Source organism: Vipera ursinii, assembly GCF_947247035.1.
Source record: "Vipera ursinii genome assembly, chromosome: Z".
Lineage (NCBI taxonomy): Eukaryota > Metazoa > Chordata > Lepidosauria > Squamata > Viperidae > Vipera > Vipera ursinii.
In genome coordinates, this window is record NC_139517.1 from 24,896,685 (window position 1) to 24,909,193 (window position 12,509).

Here is a 12,509-nt window from a genome sequence, read left to right on the forward strand (position 1 = left end):
GCACAAGTTTCTGTAGTTAGTGGTACAAGTTTCACAGCACAATATATTCTTTATGTAATCCATGAGATATGCAAGAGACTTTTGTGGCCTTGAGGAACATCTTGAAGTTTCCATCACTTTGTGGTCTACCAACTTACCCAGTGGGCTGGGTAGACCCATGTCCCTTTGTGCTCCAGTGTCAAGGGGAATCAAAATGCTCTGGCAGACCTCACCAGGTTGTTCTGCTGAGTAGGCACAGCGGTTGCTGAGGTTCAGCTAGCTCGCTTGGTGACGGGTTCCATTTTGCACTTCCGTGCTTCCCGGTTCATCCTCAGATTCCACCTCTGCTGAGAAGGGAAAACCCTGGTGGTTCCAGTGAGGGCTGTCTTGTCTGCAAGTTTGAGGACCTTGGGATGGCCTTATGCCACAGTCCTCACTTAGTGACCATTCTGAAAACATTTTCCTGAGTTGGTCGATGTGTCTTCTGACCAGTCGCCCTCCCTCCAACCCCACTTCATAAGATAGGGGCCCAGATGCCTTGGTTATTTGACCAGGAACCCATAAATTCCCGTGACCATAGTTCCTGGCCCAAACCCAATCACCTATGTGTAGCCCCCTCGGGGATTTTGGTCTAGAGACTTCTGTTGCCACTCTATCTGGATGCATCCTGTCCAGTTTAGTAATTAAGTGTCTCCCCCAACGTAGTTCAGCAGGACTTTTACCTGTAGCAGTGCAGGGTGTAGAATGCTGGCAGAGTAAAAAATCTGCCAATCTGTGATGCCAGTCACCTGTGACAATGTGCCTGAGTGCCTCCTTTGTTGTCCTCACCATGCATTCGGGTTGTCCATTAGAAGATGGATGAAACGGTGAAGACATTGCATGTCTGATGAGATTAGCTCTAAGAAAAGCCTGAAATTCAGCAGCAGTGAATTAGGCCCCATTATCAGAAACCAAAACACCAGGCAACCCATGTGTTGCAAAGAGTTTTCTCAGCACCTGGATGGTCCTAGCAGTAGTTATGTTAGGAACTAGAATTACTTCCAGCCATTTTGAGTGGCTATCCACTATTATCAGGAAAAGTTGCCCCTGAAAAGGCCCAGCGTAGTCTATGTGAATCCTAGACCAGGGAGTGTGCATTTCCTCCCACCTAAGAAATGGGACCTGCAAAGGCATGCAGCCTGCCTTAGGCCTGCGATAAACTCCGAAGCTGTCTCCCTGAGTAGCTGCACTCTTTGGTCGAATTTGAATTGCCATGCCATCTCTGACATCTTGGGCTGGAAGTGCCTGGTTAGCTTCTACTTAAGGTCTGTGTATGAGACTGCTTCGATGGGCGTCGGTACAAAAAGGTTCTCTGCTAGATCGAATGTTGCTGGGTCGCATATGCAAAGCAATGTGGCGGCCTTCAGGCCTTCCTCCACAATTTGATTTACAGTCAGGTAGTTCTCTACTTGCGAAAGGTAAGATGACCATTCTTCCAGATGCTTCACATCAAACTCTGTTAATTTGCCGACCTTCGGCATCTTCCTTCAGATTCCTGTATTTTTCGGATCCTGCTTATAGGATCAGGGAATGCATCCTCTGAGCACGTGGCTGCTAGTGTGGCTTACTAGAGCGGGGCAAAATGCCTCTATCCTCCGGCATCTACTGCCAACCCTCATTGACTTCAGCCCTTAATCAGCGAAGCAGGATCCCATCCTCATCACCACTGTTAAGTCATGGGCTCTTGGGAGCAGGAATGATGACACGAGGCTGAGTACTAAATAACTCATGCTTTTATTCTTGCTGGAACTGTACTGAAGGCATGGGCTGCAACCAGCCACAATATATAGAATAGCCCCTAGGTGGCAGCCAATAGGGTTGAACCCACTCTTGCCACCTGGGCTAACCAATTGTAGGACCGGAGACAGCCTCTCCAGCAACGCACGTGGTGTAACACCACAAGCCCGATACATAACATTGAATATACACACTTTTGTTGGCAGGGTAATGTCTCTGCTTTTTAGTGTGCTGTCTAGAATTTCCATGGCTTTCCTCTCCAGGAGAAAGTGCCTTTCAATTTCTTGGCTGCAGTTCCCATCTGCAGTGATCTAGGAGCCCAGGAAAATAAAATCTGTCACTACCCCCATTTCTTCCCATCTATTTGCCAGGAATTGAGAGGGCCGGATGCCATGATCTTGGTTTTCTTAATGTTACGTTTCAACCCAAGTTTTGGACTCTCCTTCTTCACCCGCAACAAGAGGCTCTTTAGTTCCTCTTCACTTTCTGTAATTAGAGTGGTATCATCTGCATATCTTAGGTTGTTAATATTTCTCCCGGCAAACTTAATTCCAACTTTTGTTCATCTAGCCCTACCTTTCTCATGATGTGCTCTGCATATAAGTTAAATAGGCAGGGCAACAGTATACAGCCTTGCCAGACTCCTTTCCCAATTTTGAACCAATCAGTGGTTACGTGTAAAGTTCTCACTGTTGTTTCCTGACCCGCATATAGGTTTCTCAAGAGACAAATCGGATGGTCTGGTACTCCCATCTCTTTCAGAACTTGCCTCTGTCCACAGTTCTTCAGGCACTCTGTCTATCAGATCTAATTCCTAATTCTAATTGTTAAAGATGAAATGTACTGTAAAACTTTTTAATAAAAATAATAAAAAAGCTGGAATACTGTCACCTCCACTAGCTTTGTTGTTGCTCAGCTTTTCTAAGGCCCACTTCACTTCACATTCTAGGATGTCTGGCTCGAGGTCAGTGACCACCTCATTGTGATTATCAGGGATGTTAAGCTCGTTCTTGTATAGTTCTTCTGTGTAATTTTGCCACCTCTTCTTAATCTCTTCTGCCTCTGTTAAGTCCCTGCCATTTTGGTCGTTTATCATGCCAATTTTTGCATGAAACATTCTCTTCATCTCTCCAATTTTCTTGAAGAGATCTCTGGTTCTCCCTATTCTATTTTTTCCTTCTGTTTCCTTGCACTGTTCATTTAAGAAGGAATTCTTTTCTCTTCAACCTATTCTCTGGAATCCTGTGTTCAATTGGGCGTAACTTTCTTTTGCTCCCTTGCCTTTTGCTTCCCTCCTTTCTTCAGCTATTTGCAAAGCTTCCTCAGACAGCCATTTTGCTTTCTTGCATTTCTTTTTCTTTGAGATGGTTTTAGTTCCTAGCTCTTGTACAATGTTGTGAACCTCTGCCCATAGTTCTTCAGGCACTCTGTCTATCAGATCTAATTGCTTAAATCTATTTGTCACCTCTAATGTATATTCAACAGGGATATGATTTAATTCATACCTGAGTGGCCTAGAGCTTTTCCCTACTTTCTTCAGTTTAAGCCTAAACTTTGCAACGAGAAGCTCATGGTCGGAGCCACAATCAGCTCCTGGTCTTGTTTTTACTGACTGTATAGAGCTTCTCCATCTTTCGCTGCAGAGCACATAGTCAATGTGATTGACCGTCTGGTGATGTCCATGTGTAGAGCTATCTCTTGGGTTGTTGGAAAAGAGTCATTGCTATGACCATCGTATTGTCTTGACCAAACTCTTTCAACCTGTGCCCTGTTTCATTTTGTACTCCAAGGCCAAACTTGCCTGTTATTCCAGTGTTTTATAATATATGAAATGTTAAAATAGTTGGTTGATGTAGCTTTTATTAAAATATAAGTGAAATATAAGTTGATTAAAAAGGATTTTATATCTAGATATTAGGGACGCAGTGGCTCAGTGGGTTAGGACACTAAGCTTGTTGATCAGATGGTCAGCAGTTTGGTGGGTCAAATCCCGAGTGCTGGGTAACAGAGTGAGTGCCTGTTACTCATCCCAACCTCTGCCAACCTAGCAGTTCTAAAGCACATAAAAATGCAAGTAGAAAAATATGGACCACTACGGGGGGAAGATAACAGCTTTCCATGTGTCTTTGATGTGTTGTCATTCCGGCCACATGACCACGGAGATGTCCTCGGACAAGCGCTGGCTCTTCTGCTTTGAAACGGAGATGAGCAGCAGCCCCTAGAGTTGGAAACGACTAGCACGCATGTGCGGGGGAACCTTTACCTTTTTTTATCTAGATAGTATAAAATAGATAAAAAGTATAGTATTTTTCATAATGCATGATGTAAATTATTGGGAGGATGTACATAAATGGGAAAATTGGGACAGTTAGATGACTAATATGAAGAAATTATGACTGATAAGATTTCGATTGTATATAAAGTAATTTAAGCGTACAAAAATTATAAAAGTAAGATGTATGCTCAACTAATGGTATGATGGTTATGAAAATAATATAAGCTGAAAAAAGTGATATAAAGAGATTATTATTATTTGTATAAATATTAAAAAAATGCCTATATCTAATCATTTAAACATTGAAAGAATTATGTTTTGGCTAAGGTTGAAGAAGGAGAATACAAATGGGAGAAGGAAAAATCAAAGAAACGTATCATTAATTAATATAGTAATTATGGAATTATCAAATTTAATAATTATTGATTGTTAATTAATCATTATTGTCCTTTTTTCCTTGTTAAAATATAAACCAAGACAACACGCTGTACATCAGAAGGTTGTTATAGTTAAAAACTAATAAAATATCTATGAAAAGAAAACAATTCAAAAACTTTCACAAGTCTTAAACCACCATGGTATTTACTTTCAAGTAATGTGATACATAAAGTGGTTCCTTGTTTCATACAGAGACCAAACAAGCCAATTGACCAACTTGATTAGATCTCAGTACTTTTATTATGAAATAATATGGTTATAGAAAAAAAATCTAGTCATTATAATCATACCCACGTCCATTTTTTGGAAATACATGGGAAATAAAATACAATTTTCTATCTACTGAGAAAGTGTCTAGAGAAATATATACTCTAACCCTAACCCTCCTGAAGGGAGGAGTTGAAACAGTTTATAGCAAGGATGTGAAGGGTTTGTAAATAGTAGAGCACACTTTCATTCATTCCAGCTATTGAAATGTTGCCAAAAGATGAGCACCTGTAGTTTACATAAAACATTATAAGATGAATTAGGTTGCTATTTTCTTGCTCCTGAAATATATCATTATTAAATTAAACTGGATATAGGAATGCTATCCTGCGCTGCTCTCTGTCTCTTTCTTCATAAGCTATAATAAAATATTCTTTGCAATGAACCAAAAGCCCCATCCCAAGTAATTATGCCTATAAAAAGCTCTGCTGGATCCATTCAGTAATCTGTCTGATCCAGGATTCCATGTTATACCAGTGGCACAATATTCAATCTGGAAACTTTTAGTCATGGAGATGAAAGCAATAACCTTACCTGAGTGTTGCTGTCCAACATCTAATATTTATCCTTATGAAAAAAAATATTGGAACAGACGTAATCATCATAAAAAGCTTAGATTTTCTTTTTAAAATATTTTAAAAATGTTTTAATGTAATTTCTTGATGTTAAAATATTTTTTTCTTTTTCTTTACCTTAAATAGTTTATCTTTTTAAGTGGCTTTATGTCTGTATGTTGGGAAATAGATCATTATAAGTATTTGGTTTTCAAGGGAAAAAAAGTATTATTTGTATTTTTTTTTAAAAATAGCACCAATGCTAATTCCTGGTAGAACACAGACAGAATTGGTTGAGTTTTATTTCTTTTCTATTCTCAGTAAATGATATTCCATAAATATGCATCCATTATTTGGTTTATAGTTCAGTATTCACGAAGCATTCCTATTAAGCAATAGATTAATCCTTTGGTTAGAATTAGAACCCTGCTTCTTAGGTAGTATTGTTTCAACTCACTTAGTTTTTAATTTTAAGTATTTTAACATAACTTTTAGGTTTTCAGGACTCTGTTATTATACCCTGCAGCAATAACATGGAATTGCAATAATCCTTGCAGTGTCTTTTTCCTGGCCTGATTTACTATGAAGACTGGACAATATGTATTGTTCTTTTCAACCATTCTGCTCATTTAAGGAGCTTAAATGAGGGGTGGATGAGGGAGGTTCAAGCTGAGACATTAAAGCTGTTATGTATTGATGGAAATTCATATGGGCAGTTATAAATGGTTAATTGTTGCATTCATTCAAATTCCTAACTGTCTACTACTTTGAAAGCTTGTGTTTTGAGCAGGAAAGTTGCTTTAATTACATTGGCTGCCACGTATTGGCGGTCTGTATAAATAGATGTCAAAGCTGTTAGAGCCGCTTCTATGTTAACTCAGTAAACGTACTGTTACTTTCCTCTTTCACCTCGTCAATGCCTCAACGATCCCACTACACAACAATGGTCCTGGTTTTAAAAGAGATTCCTCCAAAGATTTTAAGGAGAAGGAAAGATTTTGCATTCCTTGCACAGGAACTTAAGAAATGTGATATCAAGTTTAGATGGGAGAGTCCAGTCGGAATGGTGGTGATGCACGAAGGTAAAAGACATTGTCTGGTTACTGTGACTCAGGCACGTGATTTTTACAGTAATGTGTTAAAAGCAACCCCCCTATCACTTTTGGAAGCTGTAAATGGATATGGCGAGGGAAAGCCTCAAGATGCTGAAGGAATACAGACAGAGGAGAATGGTGCTGGAGGGGATCAAATTACAGTTTCATCGGCTGCTGCTGGAGAGCAGAGGATGACGCGTGCCGCCTTAAGACGAGCGAGACAAGAGCAAGAGCAACACCAGCAGAAAGTTATGGAACCTCCAAAGCGTACTTACAGTGAAGCTGTGGGAGGAGCGCGGCCTAAGGAAGTTACAGGGGTCCTGGCAGACGTGCTCCAGAAGCTTCGGGACGCCAAGAATGGCGATTAAATTTCTAACCTGGAATGTTGATGGATTAAATTCACCACAGAAGAGAAAGAAAGTTTTTCAATATTTAAAACAATTTAAGACTGATGTTATTTGTTTGCAAGAGACGCATATTAGGGTTATGGACCAAAAGTATTTATTGAACTCAAGGTTGGGTACGCAATTTATTGCTTCTGCAATGAATAAGAAAAATGGAGTGGTTGTCTATGTTAAGAGTACTCTGACAGTGGAACTAATTGAAGTAGATAAGCAAGGAAGATATGTTATGATAGATTTGCTGCTAGAAGGCAAAAAAACGCTCTTAGTTGGACTGTATGCTCCTAATCAACAACAAGCTGACTTTTTTAACTTACTACATACAAAGGTTACCCAACTGGATTATAAATCTTTTATTTTTATGGGAGATTAGAATGGTGTCCTAGACGTACAGCTGGACAAAGCTGGTTTTTTTAAGCGTGCCCCGAGTCATGCTAGATTGCCTAAATCTTTTTTTGAAATGAAGGATGATCTGGAATTGCGAGACGTTTGGCGAGATACACATCTACATGAAAAGGATTATACTTTTTTTTCTGATAGACATAAATCTTTTTCTAGGATTGACTTTATATTACTTACTAATGACTTTTTTTCTAGGATCAAGAAGGTAAAGATCTGTGCTAGAACTATCTCTGACCATAGTCCAGTTTGGTTAGAGATCAACAAGAACAATAGAGATAGGCGCTCCTGGCGCGTAAATGAGAATTTGTTTAGAAACCAGAGAAATGTGGAAGAATGTAAAAAGCAGATGAAGGATTTTTTTTGAAATTAATATGAATAAGGATACCTCTATGGACATGGTTTGGGATGCTAGCAAAGCCTATATGAGAGGGGTGTTGATATATATGAACAATAAATATAGACGTAATTTGGAAGCTAGAAGGAAAGAATTGGAGAATGAAATTAGGGAAAAAGAAAAGGCCCAAATTTTGAACCCATTGGATGTGAAGATTAAGGAGGTCATTAACCTGCTAAGAGGACAATTTGATAAGTTGATGGCTGATCAGGTGGCAACCAATTTACTGTTTGCTAGGCATAATACTTTTTGCAATGCCAATAAACCAGGTAGGTGGTTAGCCTACAGGTTAAGGAAAAAGCAAAGGGCTTCTAATATAGATAAAATTGAATATAAAGGAAAGGTTGTGTTTCAACAGGATCTTATTAAGGAAGCCTTTGTGGATTTTTATTCTAAACTATATGCTAAGGAGAAGATTAATGAAACAGATATTGATGTATATTTGAAGAATGCTAGCATCCCGGTTCTTACGCAAGAACAAAAGGAGGAGATCAATCAATTGATAACAGAAGAAGAAATTCTTATAGCAATTAAGGAACTGAAGGTGGATAAAGCGCCAGGCACGGATGGTCTGACTGCGGTCTACTACAAAAATTTACAACTGGAGCTGATAAAGCCGTTAAGGGAATTGTTTCAGACAATTCAGAGGGGGGGAAGGGTGCCACCGTCTTGGAGAACTGCTTTTATTTCTTTGATTCCGAAGGAAGATCAAGATGCTACTCAAGTTAAAAATTACAGACCAATATCACTTTTAAACACAGACTACAAGATATTTGCTAAGGTGTTAGCTAACAGATTGATGAGGGTTTTGCAACAGATGATTCATGGGGATAAAACTGGGTTTATTGGTGGTAGACAAATGAAAAATAATGTGAGGCATATAGTAGATGTGGTAGAGTTCTTGGAAAGGAACAACCAGATCCCTGCGGCGCTAATTTTCTTAGATGCTGAAAAAGCTTTTGGTCAACTGAATTGGCAATTTTTGATGAAAGTTTTAGATAAAATGAATTTTGGGGATAAATTTTTACAACCAATTAGGGCATTATATCAAAAACAAACTGCCCGAATAATAGTTAACAATAGTTTGACTGAAGTATGCAATATTGAAAAGGGCACAAGACAAGGGTGTCCGTTATCACCTTTATTATTTGTTTTAACATTGGAGATATTATTGATAAAAATACGGAACTCGGAAAAAATTAAGGGTATTCAAATTAGAGATCAGGATTATAGATTGAGGGCATTTGCAGATGATCTGGTTGTTACGGTGACTCAGCCAGAAAACTCTGTTGTGGACCTGATGGAGATAATAATGCAATATGGGAAGGTTTCTGGATTTAAGGTTAATGTACAAAAAACCAAAATTTTGGCCAAAAATATGACAGCACCGCAAAAGGCCCTTTTAGAAGGACTAACTGGATTTGAGATTGTTAAAAGGGTCAAATATTTGGGGGTGTATTTGTCACCCTCTAATACAAAGTTATATAAAAATAATTATGAAAAGTTATGGGGAAAAATTCAAAAAGAATTGGAGAGCTGGGAAAAACTGCAATTGTCTTTGCTGGGAAGAATTGCAGCAGTGAAAATGAACGTCCTGCCTAAATTTTTATTTTTATTTCAAATGATACCGGTCCTTAAAAAAGATTCTAATTTGGAAGAATGGCAACGAGATATCAATAAATTTGTGTGGGCAGGGAAAAGGCCACAAGTTAAACTCAAGATTATGCAGGATACTCGTGAACGAGGTGGTCTTAAAATGCCTAATCTTAAATTATATTATGAAGCTGCTGCGTTATCAGGAATAAGTGATTGGATTAATTTGACACAAGGGAGATTATTAAATCTTGAGGGCCACGACTTGTTATTTGGCTGGCATGCATATTTGTTGTATGATAAGAAGGTAGATAATGTGTTTAAAGTGCATATTTTAAGACAGGCATTGTTGAGAGTTTGGAAGAAGTATAGACATAAGTTAGACTACAAGGTGCCGTTGTGGGCAATCCCAAAACACGCAATAGAAAACATAAATGTTGGCTTCAAACATGATGTGACTACGTATAAGGAGATTTTAAGCTTGGAAAGAAATGTCTGGTGTTTGAAGCCGTACAATCTCTTGCGAGATGAGAAGATCGTTCAAACTTGGTTTCAATATACTCAGTTACGGGCCAGGTGGAAAGAAGATCAGAAAATTGGTTTTTCAATGACCGATGAAAATTTGATGAAGCAAATTAGAAACCAGGGTCCAGCACATATCAAACGGATATATCTTGCATTGATAGAAATTGACTCAGAAACAGAACTTGTTAAAGACTGTATGATAAAATGGGCTCAGAATATTCAAGAAGTTATTACAATGGACACGTGGGAAAAGATCTGGGTGAGGAACGTAAAATTCACGCAAGCCCAAAACTTAAGAGAGAACTTTTATAAAATGTTTTATAGATGGCATTTAGACCCTAAAAAGCTTGCAAGTATGTATCCGAATTATCAGCCTAAATGTTGGAGGTGTGGTGGCAAAGATGCAACGTATTTTCATATATGGTGGACCTGCAAAAAGGTTAAGGCTTTTTGGATAAAAATTTGGTGGAATATGCAGAAGATCTTTAAGCAAAGGATAAAGTTTTGTCCGCAATTGTTTTTGTTGGGCATAATTACAGATGCTACTGTTGTGGACGTTAAGTTGATGCTGAACTTAACCACAGCAGCAAGACTTTTAATAGGTCAATATTGGAAAAAGGAGGAACTGCCGACTATAGAAGAATGGACTCTAAAAGTTTCTGACCTGGCAGAAATGGCTAAGATTTCGGCTTACCTGAAAGATCATTCGCAAGAACGGTATATTATGGAGTGGAAAAAGTGGATTGATTATATCCAGAACAAATATGGGACTAAGAAATTTCATTTAGCATTTGAGTAAGTTTCCTTTTCTGTTTTATTTTCTTTTTATATGTAATATTAATATTGCTTGTAATCATTTTATATGAGCTAGAGGGTGATAGAATTAATAGTTTATTGTTGTTAGCATATGGATGCTTATGATTGTTCTTTGTTTCTATACCCTGTATTTAGCTCTGGGAAGTCGGGGGGAGGGGGGAATGGGTGGGAGGGATAGGGAGGGTTAGGTAGGGGGAGGGGGAGGGGGGATTGTTAAAGTTAAAATGTACTGTAAAACTTTTCAATAAAAAAAACAATGGCAATGAAGATGGGATGTGCTGCTAAGGAAGAAAGAGGCAAGAGTCACTAGAGGTAAGGCCAGGCATCAGTGTCCCCCTCTGCCTGGCAGCAAGCCACGCTAGAAGCATGGTATGCGGCCTGAGAAACAGGGACTTACAGCAGAGGCTGTTTGTGAAGGAGAGTTTGATTTTCTAGCATGCCTTGAAAGAAGCAATGGCAGAAGAGGCTGCCAGGGGAGCCATTAAAGCCTTACAGCCCTCCAAGATTGTCCCCAACCAGATAGCTGTCCACCATGAAGACTCCAAAAAAGCCAACAAATTGGACATGGACAATGAGATTGACCATTTGTAGAAGATACGAGAAAGAGGACAGCTGCTGCTTGAGAAGGCAGTTCCCTTCACTAGCAGTGCGGGCTGTAGAGGTCGACACCAGCACTCTGAGTGCAGGTTTTGTATGGCAGTGTGCCGAACATGTGGCAAACAAAACCACATCACCATTGTCTGTAAAGTTCACCAGAAGGAATCTCTACCAGAAGACTTCCCCAGGAAAGGTACAGGGGCCCCAGGGCAAAACAGAATAAGATATTGCTCCAGTATAAGGAGCATTTTGAGAACAGGAGCCCATCGCCCCCGTAAAGAAAAGCTTAGGCTAAAAGTCAAGCTTCAAGGAATTTCTTGCTCAAAGGAATTGCACACTGGGTCAGCCCTGCCCATGGTTTCTTGAAGAACTTTTAATTACATGTGCAGTCACAGTGGCAAAAGAGTCAGACTCAAGCCATCAAATCTATGGTTGACAGATTTTCAAAACTCCCACATAGCGGTTAAAGGGGAAGCTACACTTAAACTACAATTCAAAGAGTTTGAGGGTTCCCTCGATGTCATGGTAGTCAAGGGCCAGCACACAGGATTCATCAGTTTAGACTGAGCATCCATGTGACTGGCATCAACAGAATGCAAGCAGCAAATCTGATGACTGTTTATGTATATGCCTGCTTATTAGGGCTTTCACACACACCCCAAGCGGCATTATTACAAAGTCAGCTTAATTGCCCCCAACAATCTGGGTCCTCATTTTACCTACCTCGGAAGGATGGAAGGCTGAGTCAACCTTGAGCCTGGTGGGATGCGAACCTGCACTAATTGCAGGCAGCTGGTGTTACTTAAGGAGGCATTAGCCCACTGCTCCACCAAGGCTCTATTATTTCAGTGCCACTGTAACTTTGAACAGTCACTAAGCGAACTGTTGTAAGTTGAGGACTACCTGTATTTCATTCACATTTTTTCCTTTTTGGGAGGACGTCATCAAGTTTTTGACACCTTGCTAGGTGACTGGTGGTACTGGGATGTTGCCATATCCTAAAAGTGATACAATGGGTGAAAAGGTTGAAAAGCCCTGGCTTAGGCAAGTACAAGGGAGCTCTAATTGCCTTCCACCTTGATCCAACCATAACCCCAATCAGGATCAAGCCTCACAGAGTGCCTTTTGCTCTTAAACCTAAGACTGATGCAGAGCTAGATAAGTTGGTGCAGCAAGGTGTGCTGCATCCGGTAGGTAGCAGTTTGTGGGAAACTCCTATAGTCACACCTCTTAAACCCAACAGTGAGGTCCACATCTGTGCAGATTATAAGTGTGCTATTAATAAAGCACTTCAGTAGTATGCATATCCGGTACCTGTAGTCAGGCATATCTTAGCATCACTACAGGGAGGTAGCATATTTAGACCTGGAACAGGCGTACCAGCAAAATGATGATGCC